Raw genomic sequence first — 16,954 nt, forward strand, 5'->3', positions numbered from 1 at the left:
GTCCCTCCCTCTTGTTCCTCTTGCTCTCTTCTGTTAGATTCACTGCTCTCCTTCCCCCTTGGGGAATGCTTTCTCCCTCTGGAAAACTGGAAACTTCTAACTCTAACTCTTCCCTGACACAAAGCACCTCCAAGGATAAAAGCATGATCAAGGAATTGCATGTTTGTAATAGGACCTTTATTAGAATCGAACAAAAATGTCAAAGTCATGAAGTAGTGTAAAATAATTACCTATTTATTTAGATATTTGGTTTTGTGGGGAAAGGGAACTGGGCCTTGGGGTGGGGTAGCTGTGCTGGAGCTGCTGGCCTCACTGCTGTCGCTGCCTGGAATAGAAAAGAAAAAATATTATCCCCCCCCCTTTATTATTCATGCATTATCACATTGATAACCCATCTTTCCTGCAAGGGTCTTAAGGTGGCTTATGCTATTCTTCCCTCCTCATCCCATCCTCACAACAGATCTGTGAGGTAGGTTAGGCCAAGAGGCAGTGAGGGCCCAAGATTGCCCATTACGTTCCATGGGGGGATTTGAACCCTGGTCCCCCAGTCCTAGTCCAGCAGTCTAACTTGGGTTGCCAACTCTTTTGAACCGATAGGCACACCTGCAAACCTGAGAGACTGCAGTGGGCACTACACCATAACGAAAAAGCACACAGGTAAAGAGAAATTGTTTTCTCCTTCAAAACGGATGTCCCTGAACCCTTCTTGAATCCTTCCTCCCCCGAGAGCCAGATTCTCTCTGGCCTCACAGTTCCTCATGAAAACAGGTCATCTCTCACCTTGCAAATCAGGGCGGGTGGCATCCATCCCCTGGTCGATGGGATGAACATAGATGCCTCTTAATTTCACTGGTATTACCTTCTCACCCTTCATAACCATCACTTCCTCTGCCTCTCTCTCCTTCTTGTAGACCAGGGGATGGATTTTGAGGGTGTGACAACAGGAGGCCAGAAGCCTGCGCAGCTCTGAAACCTAAGGAAGAACAGGGAGACGGTCATAAATAGAATAGAATAGAATAGAATAGATTCTTTATTGTCATTACACAAGTGCAACATTGTACAAAGTGCAACGAAATTGGATGCCATCCCTTAAAACATCATAAGCAAAACAACAACAACAACCAAACAAACCACATTCCAGCCACACCCACACCACACCCATCAAACTCCCAGGTCACACTATCGAGTTACAGCATTCAAAAAGGCCACAGCTCTTGGATAGAAACTGTTTTTCAGTCTATTTGTCTTTGACTTGATGTTTCTATATCTCCTGCCAGAAGGCAGTAGTGCAAACAGACCGTGTCCCGGGTGAGATGAATCCTGCAGGATGTTATTTGCCTTCCTAAGACAACGGGAACCGTACAGTTCTTCCAAAGATGGGAGAGGATGACCAATAATCCTTTGGGCTGTGGTTATGACCTTCTGGAGCACCTTCCTCTCCCTAGCTGTACAACTGGAGAACCAAGCACAAATACAGTATGTAAGAATGCTCTCTATGGAGCCTCGGTAGAAGCACACCAGCAGTCTCTCACTCAGATTGTTCTTCTTTAAAAGTCTGAGGAAATAAATTCTCTGCTGGGCCTTCTTCACCAGAGCAGTGGTATGTGCGCTCCAAGTCATGCCCTGATCGATAGCTACTCCCAAAAACCTGAATTCCGCCACCCTCTCCACCCGTTCCCCGTTGATATACAAGGGCTGAATGTCCGCCTTTTTTTTCCTGTAATCCACCACCAATTCCTTGGTCTTAGCCGTATTAAGAGCCAGATTGTTCTCTCCACACCAAACACAGAGCCGCTCCACCTCGTCCCGATAGGCGGACTCATCCCCTCCTGAAATGAGCCCTACCACCGTAGTGTCATCAGCAAACTTGATGATTTTGTTGCTGGAATAGATGGCTGTACAGTCATACGTATAGAGAGTGTAGAGCAGGGGACTCAACACACAACCCTGTGGTGAGCCGGTGTTAAGGCTAAGGGCTGTGGACATGTGTGACCCTACTCTAACCCTCTGAGAACGTTCTGACAAAAAATCCAAAACCCAGAGACAGGTGGAGTTGGAGAGTCCAATCGCCTCTAGCTTGGACACCAGTCTATGGGGGAGGATAGTGTTAAAAGCAGAGCTAAAATCCACAAACAGCAGCCTCACATAACTCCCCGGCTGCTCCAGATGGGACAGAGCAGCATGGAGAGTGGTATTGATGGCGTCTTCTGTGGATCTATTTGCTCTGTATGCAAACTGGTAGTTGTCAAAAGTTGATGGAAGACAGGAAATAATGTGACGGCGCACCAGTTTCTCAAAACACTTCATGATGATTGGAGTCAGTGCAACTGGTCTATAGTCATTCAAACTACTGATTGTGGATTTTTTAGGCAGAGGGACAATAGTTGACGACTTCAGGCAGGGTGGGACAATAGACTGGTGTAAGGACTTATTGAAGATCTTAGTAAAGACCCTCGCCAGCTGGTCCGCACAGCCCTTCAACACCTTTCCAGTGATGCCATCAGGTCCAGCCGCCTTCCTCGGATTCGCCATCCTCAAAACCTGTCTCACCTCATGTTCCTCTACCGTGAATGAGGGGCCCCTATGGGCTGGTGGCTGTAATACCGGCGTCTCAGGTGGCTCCTTCTCGAAGCGAGCAAAGAAGAGGTTAAGCTCCTCCGCCAGCAAGGGGTCACCGTCGACAGCACCAAGGTTAGGTTTGTAGTTGGTAATATGCTGAATCCCCTGCCACATCTGTCTTGTGTTGTTGCTCCTTAAATTATCCTCAATCCTCAGCCTATAATCCAATTTTGCCCGTCGAATACCCCTCCTCAAGTTTGCTCTTGCTACACTGTAAAGCTGCACCTCGCCTGACCTGAAAGCCCTGTTCCTTTCCCGCAACAGGCACTGGACCTCTCTATTCATCCAGGGTTTCTGATTGGGGTAAAACCGGATGGATTTGTTTACAGTGACAGTGTCTGTGCAGTGATTGATATAGCACAGAACTGCCGCCGTGTGCTCCTCCAGGTCTGAACTATCGAAAATATCCCAATTGGTTCTCTCAAAACAGTCCTGCAGCTGGTGAATAGCACCTTCAGGCCAGATTTTAACAGATTTTAATATTGTGGGAGCCCGTTTCCTGACTGGGATATATGCTGGTACCAGGAACAGAGACATATGGTCGGACTGGCCCAAGTGTGGCAGCTGTAAAGCCCTATAGCCGTGATTTACATTCGAATAAACTTTATCCAGTGTCTTGTCCCCTCTTGTGGGACATTTCACATGCTGATAGAGCGTTGGGAGCACTGTTTTAAGTTCAACATGGTTGAAGTCTCCCGCAATGATGTGCACAGCTTCAGGATACTTGTCTTGCTGGCTGCTGATAAGGTCCTGCAGGCATCCCAAAGCCAAGTTGGCATTGGCATCTGGTGGCACGTACACACCAGTTAACATAACAGCTGTGAACTCCCTAGGGAGATAGGCTGGTCTACATTTAACAGCCACATATTCCAAATCCGGTGAACAGTGACTGCCCACAGTCTTCGAATTATTGGACCAGCATTTGTTCACATATACACACAGCCCCCCTCCTTTGGTTTTTCCGAAGTCCATGCCTCGGTCATGACGATGTACCGCACAGCCTTCCAACTGAATAGCTGTGTCTGGTATGGACGGTTGAAGCCATGTCTCAATGACAAATAAAACGCAGCAATCTTTTACAAGGCTGTTCTTTGCTGCCTGCAGCCTCAATTCATCCATCTTGTTGGTAAGAGATCTCACATTAGCAAGAAATATGCTAGGGAGCGGTGGTTTAGATGGACTCCTCTGCAATCTTACCAGGACGCCAGCCCGACAACCTCGCTTTTGCCTCCTGTCTCTACGCCGCCTTCGCCTCCTCCCTGGAGGCATAGTAATCCATGGAGAGCCCGGTGGCCTGGCTACTCCCACAGGAACGTTATCTGGGCGAAAATAATCAGCTCTTACAGCTTGTTCACACTGTAACCCGACCTTCAGAAGTTCCTGCCTGCTGTAAATCTTTCTTGCCCGGCCAGACATACTCAGACCAAGTAAAAATAATAAAAACAAAACAAAACGCTGAGGGAGAGCACTAAGCCACAGCGTCTATGCGCGCTGCCATCTTGTATATCTTGTATCTGGTTACTGGCTATTAGATTCCCATTAAACCACTCCTTTCCTTATTCGCTTGTTCAAGGCTGAATTAATTTACGGTCCTCTTCACAATCAGGAAGGTGCAAATCCCGTGTAGACAAATGGCATCCCAAAGCCAGCGCCCTACAGCAGCTGAACTGTCAGTTGGACTTTAACTGCCAGTTGGACTTTACCTGGCTACTCCCACAGGAACGTTATCTGGGCGAAAATAATCAACGAAAATAATCCATAAAATGGATTCTAGTTACATCCTTCATACTCTCTATCTCTGCACTGAATTTGGGGCACCTGGCAGCTGAATCTAATGAAGGGGGCATCTCGTCAAAAGACCTTCCAATACTCTTCTTGTGATGATGCCAACAAGGGAGAAGCAAGCCATTCCCCTCAAAGCATCTGTGGTGGTCCTGAGGACAATCTTTAAAAATTAATCTAACCATTACATAGTTCCCCATGTTTCTAAATCTTGAGGGATGGTGAAAGAAGCAGAATGCAGAAAGAATTAGAAATCCTATTTACACTTGAGACGAAGAGAGTCTCTTCATTCCCTCACGGAACATCTTGAGTTTCTCACTTGCTCTGCTCTGCTCTCCCTCACTTGCTGTCCTCAAATGGTTGCTCTTCCCAAAGTGCTCAGCCAAGTCATTCAGCAAGGGGACGTGTCACAATGGAGGACATGACACCATTACTTTACCTACCTGGCTTAACAATGGGCATTGTTCCCCTTAATATTCATTTTTCAAATATATCTGTCAGTGGGTTAAGCGGTTTTATTCCATTTATTTAGAAAATATCTAGACAAACAGCTTTCCTTAGGCTGCAAGAAAGTGAAATATTATGAGTTTGTGGGTGCCAGACTCCCCTGCCCAGTGCATTTCAGACTCAACTGTGTCATGAGTTTATGGGTGCCAGGCACCGAACCCTGGATTCAGCAAATGTTAAAATATATGCCAGGCCAGTTTTGTAATGAGGAAATCACCTGGAGTGATAGGAGAACAAAAGGTGATGAGCCATTAGGAAAGCCAGAAAGAGGGGATCCGGGTTCCTCCCTCAACTCACTTAGAAGACCAAGGTACAATCTGAAGGAGAGTTTTAGGGTTGGCCATGGTGTGACCTAGAGGGGGGGGGACAGGGTTGCAGGCTGCCAAAGACAAGAAAGCTGGGGAAAAGGCCAGAACACGATAGTAGATTTTTGTCTGGGCTAAGAAAGACTCTCTTGGAGTGCAATGCTTCAAACCCTTCCATCACATGCTCAGGTTGTATATATGTGTTAATAAACCATATTTCAAAGACACCACAGTCTCAGCTGTGCCTCATTTTCAATCCCCTGAGTAAGGACCTGGAACCCCCGGGATCTCACAGCACTCAGAGATTGGGGTAGTGTGCAACAGTACATTCGTTTTATTTATGCTTACGTTTTCCTACAAAGTACATAAAAATCTGAGTGTTACATCTGACAATGTTCTACTAACAGGTAACCCATTAAAATCGAAGGATCTAAGAAACTCATGTCCATTAATTTCAATAGGATTACCCTGATTATTTTAAAATACAGGTAACTCACATTGTGCACTTATTTTAGATTCTAGATGATTGCAGCTTTGCATGGGTTGGTGGAGAATAAATAAATGGAGAGCAGAGGAAGCCCACTCTCCATTTATTTAATCCCCAAAATTGTGATCGCCTCAAAACGCTTGCAGGTGCAAACAGGATTTGTGGCCTAGTTGTGGTGGTCAAGGCAAGTGCAGCAGATATAATGTCCAAATGGATCTCCATTCTGCATAAATGCTGATAGATTAGTCATTCAAATTACAGAACATGCAGACTGCTATCCACTCTGTGATTTCAATTCCAACACCCAGCCCACTTTGTTTAAACAACTAGTAATTACAGTGGTACCTCTGGCTATGAATGCTTCTGGTTACAAACGCATCGGGTTATGAACGCTTCAGGTTACGTGCTCCGCTAACCTGAAGTAGCTGCTCCTGGTTTCAAATTTTGCCCCAGGATGTGAACGGAAATCATGCGCCAGAGGTGCACGTACAGCAGGAGGCCCCATTAGCGAAAGTGCGCCTTAGGACAAGAATGGTTTCAGCTTAAGAATGGACCTCCAGAACGAATTAAGTTCGTAATCAGAGGTACCACTGTACAAATAAACACCCTATGACCCACTTGGCAAGAATCGTGGGTTTGCTAGGAGTAGTAATGCATGTTTACAAGTTACTCAGTGATCCATACTATGCGGATTTTCTCCATAGCCACACTTTACCAAATTGTTCACAAGTGGCCAAACACAGTAATTGAATTATGGAGGTCATCTCAAAAGGTCACAGCTTAAAAGCTTTATTCCTACTTAGGCTGTACTAAACATAAACAATAAGAGCTATGCCAAGCTGTTAGGTCTATCAACATCCTTGCTAAAAGACTTGTTGAAGGCTAAAACAAATTACCTACATACATAATTGCCACCTTGCCAACAAGTGTGGAGTTCTTGTATATCCCACTGCAGGGAGAAACAGTTGCAATTCTGAATTCACTGAGTTTCACCTCTGAGCAAAATATGATCAAAATGAAAGGAGCCACAACCCAGGACTTTTGGTGTGAGCTCTGTGACACATCACTCCAACACTGGAGTCAGAAAGAAAAAAAATCAGACTGCTTGATTTCTACCAGAAAGCAAGCTCTTTAAAAACGCAGGCGTTCTAGGCCGAATGGGAGGCTTCAATTAATGTAACACTTTATCTAGTGAAAGATTTATCTGTTAGGCAGCACTCAGTCCCCTTGAAAGATTCCAATTATTTATTTAAAGCCACCACCAAAATCCTTTTGCAGCCACAACCTCACAATGCAATTATCTATCACAGAATTTTGAGGCTAGAAAACCAACATGGCCCATTCAGTGGCCAACAATCTTAGCACAGTTGAAACAAAACATCCCAGAGAAGAAGAAATACTAAAGAAAAAAGCTGTGATGCCTCATCACTTCATTCATTCATTCGTTCGTTCGTTCGTTCGTTCGTTCATTCATTTATATACCACTTACTATCTCAAGGGTCTCAAAGCAGTTTATACTCATCTGTATCCACAGAAGATGGTATCTCTTACCTCATATTGGTCAGATATATATCACTACACCCTCTGGAAAACATAGAACAGAAGAATCTTTATTAGGCAGTTTCCATCTATGTATAGGTAAAAAAGGTAAAAGGACCCCTGAATGGTTAAGTCCAGTCAAAGGTGACTATGGGGTTGCAGCGCTCATCTCATTTTCAGGCTGAGGGAGACAGCGTTTGTCCAAAGACAGCTTTCCAGCTCACGTGCCAGCAGGACCACATTGGGACACTGTGTTGGAAACCAGAGCACACGGAAATGCTGTTTACCATCCCACCGCAGTGGTACCTATTTATCTACTTGCACAGGTGTGCTTTCAAACTGCTAGGTTGGGCCCTATATACCATACCTTCCAACATGTCAAGGTGAAAAACTGGAACACATGTCCAGTGCCTGGGCCTTTTCAGGGTCATGTTGGCACCAAAAAATGGGGGGGATCACAGACCCCCAAAACCCCTTTTTCTGGGGCAAGATAATGATGTCCAAAATGGGTGCTGTGCTCTCGCATGAAAAAGCAGGATGCCCTGATGTAATTGGGACAATTGAGGGTTTTGTTATAGTGACACCCTGGGGCTCCATTTCTTGGGTACGCTGGTGAGTGAGGAAGAGATTGTCTGTGCTTGTGGAGAGTTGCTTTCTGTCTCATAAAGGCTAGTTTTTGTGATATACAAATGACATGAGAAAACTTGGTATACTTGTTTGTACAACATTATTCTTGTTTATAAAACCCAATAAAAAAATAAACAGTTCTAATTCAAATCTCAATTATGTATATCCAAATCCATTTTTCTTTTTATCATTTTTAAACATTTCGTTAATTTGACAATAATGCAAGCAATCATTCACGAAACCTTTAACTTCTTCATAAGGTTTTAATTTCCATTGGTTATCCATCTCCTTCACTATTTGTTCATAGGTGGCCCAATTTTTACCAATTCCTGGCCCACCTTGCTGCGAGAAAAGGCTTGGTACCAACTGGGAGAAGTGCAGCCAGTCAACTGGACAGGCCTATGGTTTATACTGGGGTGTCAGATAAACTCTGACCAATTAATGGTGCCATGTTTCAAAACTCATGCTTAATTCTCTGTGGTTAGCTAAGGGTGCTGGGAACTGAGGGGAAAACTACAGTTCCCAAGATTCTTAGGGGGAAGTTATGCCCCATGTACTTTAACTGTGTGCTGGGTGTGGATCTGCCCTCCCACATCTAACGCCTCTTCTTTGGCTTTTCAATCCATTCAGCTGAAGTGGTGGGAAAAACAGAGGTTACCAGTCTTCCATTCACGATGACATTTTTCCACCAAAGATTCAGTCAAAGCCACAAATTAGTTACACATTCCTTTCAGGGGAGGGAGGGAAAGAGACTTTGCATAGGTAAGATAAAAGGTGTCATGTTGAGATTCATGTTGCCAAACACAAAATCCCCTCTGCATACATAGCAGGAAACCCAACTAGCAAATTACATTGCAGAAAAAGCCAAGGGTCCGCCATTATTTTGGGAAGAGGAGAGGGGAGAAGTAGATAAATATCTCCTCCTTTTCTTAGTCCCCTACACAGACACACACAGACACACCACAAAAAGAAGACTGTCTTAATTCCTCTGAGAGCTTTACTCCTCCATCCCACCCTGGAATGAATGACAGTTGTTCATTTGTAGGAAAAATTAAAGGATACACCTGGGGATACCAGTTACATGGGCATAGGAGCCAACTTCCAGGGGCCAAGGGAAGCCAAGTTACAGGGAACCAGGCAGAGGGCCTTCTCGGTAGCGGCACCCTGCCTGTGGAACGCCCTCCCACCAGATGTCAAAGAGAACAACAACTACCAGACTTTTAGAAGACCTCTGAAGGCAGCCCTGTTTAGGGAAGCTTTTAATGTTTGATGTATCACAGTATTTTAATATTCTTTTGGAAGCCGCCCAGAGTGGCTGGGGAAACCCAGCCAGATGGGCGGGGTAGAAATAATAAATTATTATTATTATTATTATTATTAGTCACCCCCCATAAAAATTTTGAGGGAGCCCCCCCCCCCAGGTGATGGGCATTGTCATTAAAATGGTGTGCATGTGCCAGGTCATTTGATTGATTATGCAGGGTGGGGCTTACCTGCCCCCCCCAATATTTTATTCACATTGGCACCCTGAACATGGGTCCTAAATCTGTCCATTGCCACTAATAAAGGCTTCCCTCCCATGGCTAATGGCAGCTTGTGGGCGAGCGGCGTCACTGGCTTGCTCTGTGGCAGAAAGGGTGGCTCTTGCTTTGCAGGTTGTCCCCCCCCCCCATAGCAACTGCTTACATTTTGTGCATGTTGATTGCTTCCATGCAATGGATGTCCTCTTTAGTTTGAAAATGGGGGTATGAGCAAGTTTTGCAGCTGCTCCTAGGTTCTGTTCCTACATACCTGCTGGTTTGTTTTATTTGGCTATCAGTGAACAACCATTCAATCAGGCTGCAGAGCAGAAGAGAGAAGGGAACTAGCAAGCTCTGCAGAGAAAACAACAGCCGTTGACCTTTCCTTGACAGTCACCTAATGGCAGCAGTTATATCAAGCCACCCGAACCATTTCCATTCCAGCTGGTCATTACAACAGCTGCAGCTTTAAGAAGTGCTACATGAGGTGGCTTTTTGCCTCTTCCCTCCCCATGCCCTTTTCCTTCCACCTCTGGTCCTCACCTGCACTCAGTCTCAGCAGGGGCTCCTAGAGCTGTCAGCACCTGACAGTGGCCACAGCCTGGGAAACAGCTTTGACTGGCTGGCTAAGCCAGGTGAGGGTAGCCAAGGGGTCTCACACCCTCAGCAAGCTAGGGCTTTCCCCTGCATGCGAAGACAGGCTAATGTGGATTGAGCGGATGAGACCAGTAGAAGGTCCAACAGTCCAAGAAGGCAGTTTCTGCATGCAGATGGGGCTCAACCTGAGAAGGCAGCCCATCTAGGAGAAGGAAAACTCTGATCCTAAACTTCCACTGCCTTGCAGCTATACTCATTCATGAGAAAGGCTTTGGGAGTAAACCCTGAGGAACAATCTGTACCTGCTGCCTTGTACGATGTCTTTGGGAGAAGAAAAATCTAAGGTGTAAACCCAACCCAAATCTGGAGTGAAGTCCCTAAGACAGTTGGATGGCACCTTGTACGCCACTGTCCAGCAAGTCCTGCAGCCAAGCTGGCGCCAAACATATTGCTCTGCTTTCCTTTGGACCACATCAGCAAGGCCAGGAGAGTGGTCTTGTCGTCTGGACAGCCCAGGATCTCCATACACACTGCCCAGACTTGTGCCTCAGGGAGGTCACTTCAGTGCTGCTAATACAGCCAAAACAATGTGGGAGGCAGCAGTTACAAGCTACCAGTCTCTGCAGCCACAGCAGGCGCTCTGATTCTCCAGCAGCTTGACCTCACCTCTGGAGGCACACTCCATTGTCTCTTGAGACAGATGGATGCCAACGAAAGAGCCCCTTCTGATATGCTCTGAACATGTGGACAATGGAGAGTGAGACCCCCACACACAATGCCCAGGCTTGCGCCCCAGCGAGGTCACTTTGGTGCTGCAAGCGCAGTGGTTTGACTTCACCCCTGGAGGGACATGCTATTGTCTCTCAAGACAGAGAGAGGCCAACAAAAACCAGTGCCTTTTAGATTGTAGGCATGGGGCAGAGACTGCCTTCCTACTGATGTTTGCAAGCCACTCTGGGAGTCTTTTCAGTTAAAGACGGGATGGAATGCATTTTAAAAGTTCATAACAACCAAAAGTAAATAAAGCTATTGAATTGGACTCACAGTGGTTTAAATTCCAATGCCATCTTGGCATAACTTTGTTCTGCTCTCCCAGCATAAGTGATACATCTTGGATAATATGCCTCACATGCAATGTCAGTACTGTATCTAGCTTGATTATAATCCTGTATCCCTCCACCCTGCAAAGAATGGATCAGTAAAATATTGTTGTTCAGTCTTACAGTAAAGCAACTGCTGCTGTTATCAATTCTCTTAATAACATGTTGAAAATGAAAATTAAAGGCTTGCTCCATTTCTGCCTTCCCACCTGGATTTTATTTCAAAGGCAAGCTGCTGCTTATTAAAGCTCAGGGAAGTCACAAACCTTGAAATGAAAATCGTTTAGAGGATTGTGGGTTCTGGCTAGTCTCAATTTCCACCATCCACACATTCAGAGCATATCGGAACAGGCTCTATGTGTGTAGCAATAGGTGTGTGCATCAAATTCCTCCACGTGAGAAACTGAGCTATGGCTCCTCATTTGAACAGCTCTAAGGGCATCTGTGGAGAGCACCGTGAAGAAAGTTGGGGGAAAATTGTTAAGTAAATGCATACAGAGCAGCATAGCAAACAGTTTTCAATGAGAAATATGTATTGAACCCTGCTTGATAATTTAATATGCTCAGTAAGTCTACAATTGATATAACAACTAATTTTACAGCAGTACATATTTAGGAAAATAAATTTTTCCATCGCAAAAAGGGAACTTTGGCCCCCCTCACCCTAAAGTTCTACAGCTTGTCAAAAGACTATCCATGATCCAGCCTGACTCCCGCCTTCCCCATCTCTCTGTTTCAGAAAGCAGGCAGCTCAGGCACACATCCTGTTATGTTACATCATCTGCAGTTTCTAGATCTGATCTGGCATTTGGCAGTCATCTCAAAATAACTACCTGGTCAGCCAGTCCAGGGTTCTGTGGCTATTTATATGCTCTGACAATTTACATAACCATGTTTATTCTATCAGTGTACCAAAAGTTAAGGAAACAGCTTGCAGTAATGAAGTACCAGCTTCCTTTATTTGTACATTCAATGTGCCACTTCTAAGGACCAGTTCACACATTAATTTCTGATCAGGATTGGAAAAGTCATGAAAAATAAAATGGGGAGAAGAGCTGCATGTTGAATACCTTTCAATACAGATAATTGTTGTGGGAGTTGGACTAGATGACCCCTGGGGTCCCTTCCAACTCTACAATTCTATGATTTTATGATTCTATGATTTCTGAAGAGCAATGGGCATGGCTGGATTAAGACTTTTAGAGACCTTAAGCACCAAAAAGATTAGGGTGCCTCCTATGCACAATTCAAAATAGAAAAAATACTAAACTATATTGCAAGAAGATCAAACCTCTCCATTCTGAAGGAAATTAGCCCTGAGTGCTCACTGGAAGGACAGATCCTGAAGCCGAGGCTCCAAGACTTTGGCCACCTCATGAGAAGAGAAAACTCCCTGCAAATGACCCTGGTGTTGGGAAAGATGGAGGGCACAAGGAGAAGGGGACGACAGAGGTCAAGATGGTTGGACAGTGTTCTCAAAGCTACCAACATGAGTCTGACCAAACTGCAGGAGGCAGTAGAAGACAGGAGTGCCCTGTCTGGTCCGTGGGGTCACAAAGAGTCGGACACGACTAAACAACAACAAACTTTAAAAAATATTTTTTTGAAATGACACAAAACTTGCATGTATGCTGAAATTAAAATAGCTTTTTTCTATATTTTCCAATTGCTACATTCTGAATAAATTCTGGATCAGCTGACTCTAGAAAGTAGCTCTGTGCTACTTCTTCACCCTTTGAAAACACAACTTTCTAAATGCTCGGACGAGATCATACATCACCGTGGCAAACGCATGTACTTCAGGGGGGAAATCCCCAAAATTTTGATAGTTCCTTCTTTGTCCTGCAAGAAGACCAGCAGCCACAATGGTATACATGGTTTGGCTGGAAATCTGCATTGCAAAAATTCAAAGAAGTCCAGATTTTGAAACATAGCTGCGTTTCAGTTTGTGTATTGTGTATTGTTCCAGGAACTGCAAAGTAGAAAAATTCATATTAAAATCCGAACTGAACCAAACACAGTATCTCTGTCACTCCCCTCCCAATCCTTAGTTGAGGGAAGCAAAGCCCCTGAAAATTTGTTTTGAAAAGTATCACATCCCATATTGTGCTAATTTCCCCTTCTAATGTAGACTTCCATGGAAGCAAGAGGCCATTGTCCTTGGTAACGTTTATCCGCAACTTAACAGGAAAGAACATATATACAGGGTGAGTCCTCTAAAAGTGGCCCCATGGATACAGAGTACACATGTTCCACGGGGCCTCTTTTAAAAGACTCACCATTAAAATGTTGGCAGAAGTATGATTTCAAAACACTGGGCTGAGTAGGCTAGGAAATTATGTTCGTGAAATATCTCTCCATCATCTTGCAGACAGTTTTCTTTATATTAAGGACTAAGAATCTGATGTACCGCCACTCTGGCATGTGAAAGTTGAAGGCATCAGAAAGGAAGTTGGGGGTGGGGTGGGAGTGGCAGGGCAGGAAACCAAAATTTCCAACATTTCGGAAATCTCTTGGGGGAAAGCAGTGAAACCAGGAAGTGAGTCAGAGACTCTTCTAGAAGCCAGTCCTTGGCACGTTGTCAAAATATCTAATTTGGCACTGTTAACTTGCATGTGAACTATAATTTGTTTCACCTATAATGGGATCTACCCAGCCAATTTGCGATTGTGGCGTCTATTTGGAACCCTAGTGGGTGCTTTGAGTGTTCCAGAGCGGGGATTCTAACTCTGATATGTTTTGATTAGGGTTGCTAATCAACTGCCTGTGATTTTTTATATCCTGTGAAATAGTGTTCAAACAGGAAAACAGGATCTGGGTTTGAAAAACTGTTCAACTACAGGGGCAGCCCCACTGTTGTTTTCAAGCCACCTGTGGTTCACTGTGGTTCTGTACATTGCCTGTCAGATTCGTACAGGCTCTCCTCCCTGTGGCCCTCTTTCCAGGATCTGCCCTTATGTTGATGTTGACTTTTCATGCTCTGCTCCTCCCAGTTTGCGTTGGTTTTGATCACTTCTGGGGGTTCCTTCCAAGCCCTTGCCCTATTTAGGGGACCAGCTGTAACGGCGCTGTGCAGCACGGAAGGTCCAGAGTGAGGAATTCAGTCTTCATTGTCAAAGGTACACTTACAAGACAGGGAAAGGCTTTCAGCTACCTGTTCTTCACGCTCTGATCCTGCAGCTTCTGCTGCCTCTGACTCTTGTCTCCTGGTTGTTACAGGCTCCCCCAGATCACGGATCCCTTCTTCCAAGTCAGTCTCCACCCCCCTTCTCCTTATGCCCACTCCTCCGTGCCTAGCCCCCACTTCTCAATGTCCAGCCAGACACCAATATTCCCCCCCCCCTTTTCTTAAAATGTCAGTACATTTAATTTTGATGCTTGTTGCATATAACCCTGGGATTCAGTAGCAGCTTTGGAGTGTGTGCTGGGGGTAAGTGAAATCTCTGACAAAGTCAGAAACCTATTTCCTCAAGCCTGCCTGGGGCCACCCCAGTGAGAGCACTCAGATTCTGCCCAGGAGGCCAAAAGCCTAGACTTTAAGCTGGAAACCCAAATTCACAGCTCCACACCGCCCACATCAACCCAAGGCCCTTCACATTCATATTTGGGGCTTTTTTTGTTAATGTTTACTGTTTTGCACTGTTTGACATGCACATTTGACAGCATTTGATAGCCTGTGACAATTGATATTTGACACCTGCCAGAAGCAAAACAATTAAGAGATGTCAGGAAACGCATAGCAAAGCCATTAGAGATGAATCCTGCGGTAAAATCTCACATTCAGAATTCAGATGGTAAATGTCACATTTGACCTCCAGTTACTTTAGTCAATTTTGAATAAGTACAGCTATCCATTTTTCTTCAACCCATGGCTGTACCTGATTTCAAGATGGGTGTTTCCTAAGCGAGGTTTCACGCTGCTGCCAGGAGGTCATGGCTGCATCTTGCACACATGCTTTATAGTATCCCTTTGCTAGGACACTGCATTCTGCAGTCATTCAGAATGTGATTTCTCTTTACTAATGGAACACCTTTATAGTCTAGCAAAATATGTTTTGTCCACTGCACCCTCTACTTCTTCTGGACTCCCTCACCACCCATAAAAAAAGCTGTGAGTGTCCATCTAGGTTTGTAAAAAATTGAGAAAGCAACAACACTTCTTGGCTGGGGTGAAAAGCACGCCACAATGACAATATCTAGACCTTTTCTGTAATACCTCAGGCATCTTGGGTCAGTGGAAAAACCCAGCAAGTATGGTTCATGCATCTCACTGAACTCTTCTAGGCTGTAAATAGAAATGGAAACACTATGCAGGGCCCAAAGGAATTTCAGACAGAGACGGGCTCCTTCCCAAAGGAGCACGGAGTTAAGGGGGAATTGAGGATAGCAGCAAACTACCACCAGACCGCTGTTTTATAGTACTTTAAGAGAGCTTTTTGTGCTGCCTGGTCTACATTCAAAACATCTTCTGATATTTTTTGGAATATAAAAAAGATATGACTTTGTGAAGCGCCAAGAGATCCATGTCACTATGGATGCTATAGTAAGATGCTATAGTTCATTTATTGCTAGAAATTTCTCTTTGCAGCACCCTTTCCTGGACTGTAAGTGCTCAAGGTACAGTTTATTCTAAAAACAGTCTCAAAGCCTCACCAACTGTCAGGGGTTCAGAGACAGAGGCACAGGTGAGGGAGGAGACGGAGAGCGACGAGGAAGAATCCCAGGACAGTGAGGAAGAGGATGACAATGACTTGAGATCTTCCATGAGTCTCTCAAGTGAATCGGAGGATTCTCAGGAGGGGGCGCCCCTAGTCAGGACAAGGGGGGTCACAGGGGGGACCTGCCAGGAGCAGGGAAGCAGCAGCGAAACCCCGAGCGGGAGTGGGAGATCGGGGCCGGCTTCCCAGCAGGAACGAAGGGAAGAGAGGGGGGTTCCCAGTGTGACACACGGAGCGGAGCAGGAAAGAGACAGGGGAAGGAGATCTGGGGAGAACGTCCTGGCGGAAGAGGCGGAGAGTAGTACAGGGAGTAGTGTAAGTGTCAAAAGGAAGGTCAGGGGTAGCGAGCGCGCGCCAAGTTCAAATGTGGAGGCGCGCGGAAATGGAGAAAGCCCGGAGGAGGAGCCCAGCCCCAAAGCACGAAGGAGGGGGGAACAGGCATCTCAGGAATCCGCTTCAGGAGAGAGCGGGAGGGAAGGAACCCAGGGGGGCAGAAAGACCCTGCGGAAAAGGAAAGACAGGAAGAGGTGGTCTAGCACAAGCCTCTTAAGTTGGTGCAGGGGCGGGACCGATTCAGAGGGGACTTCAAATGTCTAACGTTAGAGACTCGGGGCTGCGCGCCTCGGTTGTGGAATCAATAATGAACTGCAATAAACATCCTTGTATATAAGAAGAGCTTGGCGTTGGTCTTTTGTGAGCTGAGACCTGAGGCAGCCTTTGACAGTAAGTCCCCTCCCAAAGATACGCAAAAATTTTTTTTTGCAAAGCTCACGAAGTTTGGCAGCCATGAGTATGGAGCAGCAGATAGCTGAGCTACGCAACGCAGTCTCCCAGCTTACCACTGAGGTAGCGATCTCCCAGAAGAGGGGGGAAGAGGCGGAAAAGCGGTGCCAAGATCTGCAAGCCAGGTGGGATCATGCATGCCAGGTGGGGTTCCCGGGGGCCAAAGCTGCTGGAGTAGCACTGGGCAGAAGAGGAGGCAGCTTGGTAGCCTACTTCGATGGGGACCTGAAGCAGTACCCCCGTTTTAGAGCAGACGTAGAATATGCGTTGCATTTGCTTCGCGACGACTTTAAAGATGAAGAGGAGAAAGTGGGTTTCATTGTGTCCCACTTGCATGGGGAAGCGAGGGCTTGGCTGCGCAATCTGTGGC

At 45.7% G+C, this 16,954-nt stretch overlaps 1 long non-coding RNA gene across 1 annotated transcript; it reads right to left on the reverse strand.

The window, feature by feature from the left end:
* Positions 1 to 213: 213 nt before the first annotated feature.
* On the reverse strand, positions 214 to 996 carry LOC308586625. Its single transcript, XR_014007973.1, has 2 exons — positions 781 to 996; positions 214 to 325 (listed from the first exon to the last, which is right to left on the reverse strand). It is a non-coding gene; the product is annotated as an uncharacterized lncRNA (long non-coding RNA).
* Between the last annotated feature and the right edge of the window lie 15,958 nt (positions 997 to 16,954).

The sequence above is a fragment of the Podarcis bocagei genome (assembly GCF_964188305.1).
Source record: "Podarcis bocagei genome assembly, chromosome: 5".
NCBI classification, from domain to species: domain Eukaryota; kingdom Metazoa; phylum Chordata; class Lepidosauria; order Squamata; family Lacertidae; genus Podarcis; species Podarcis bocagei.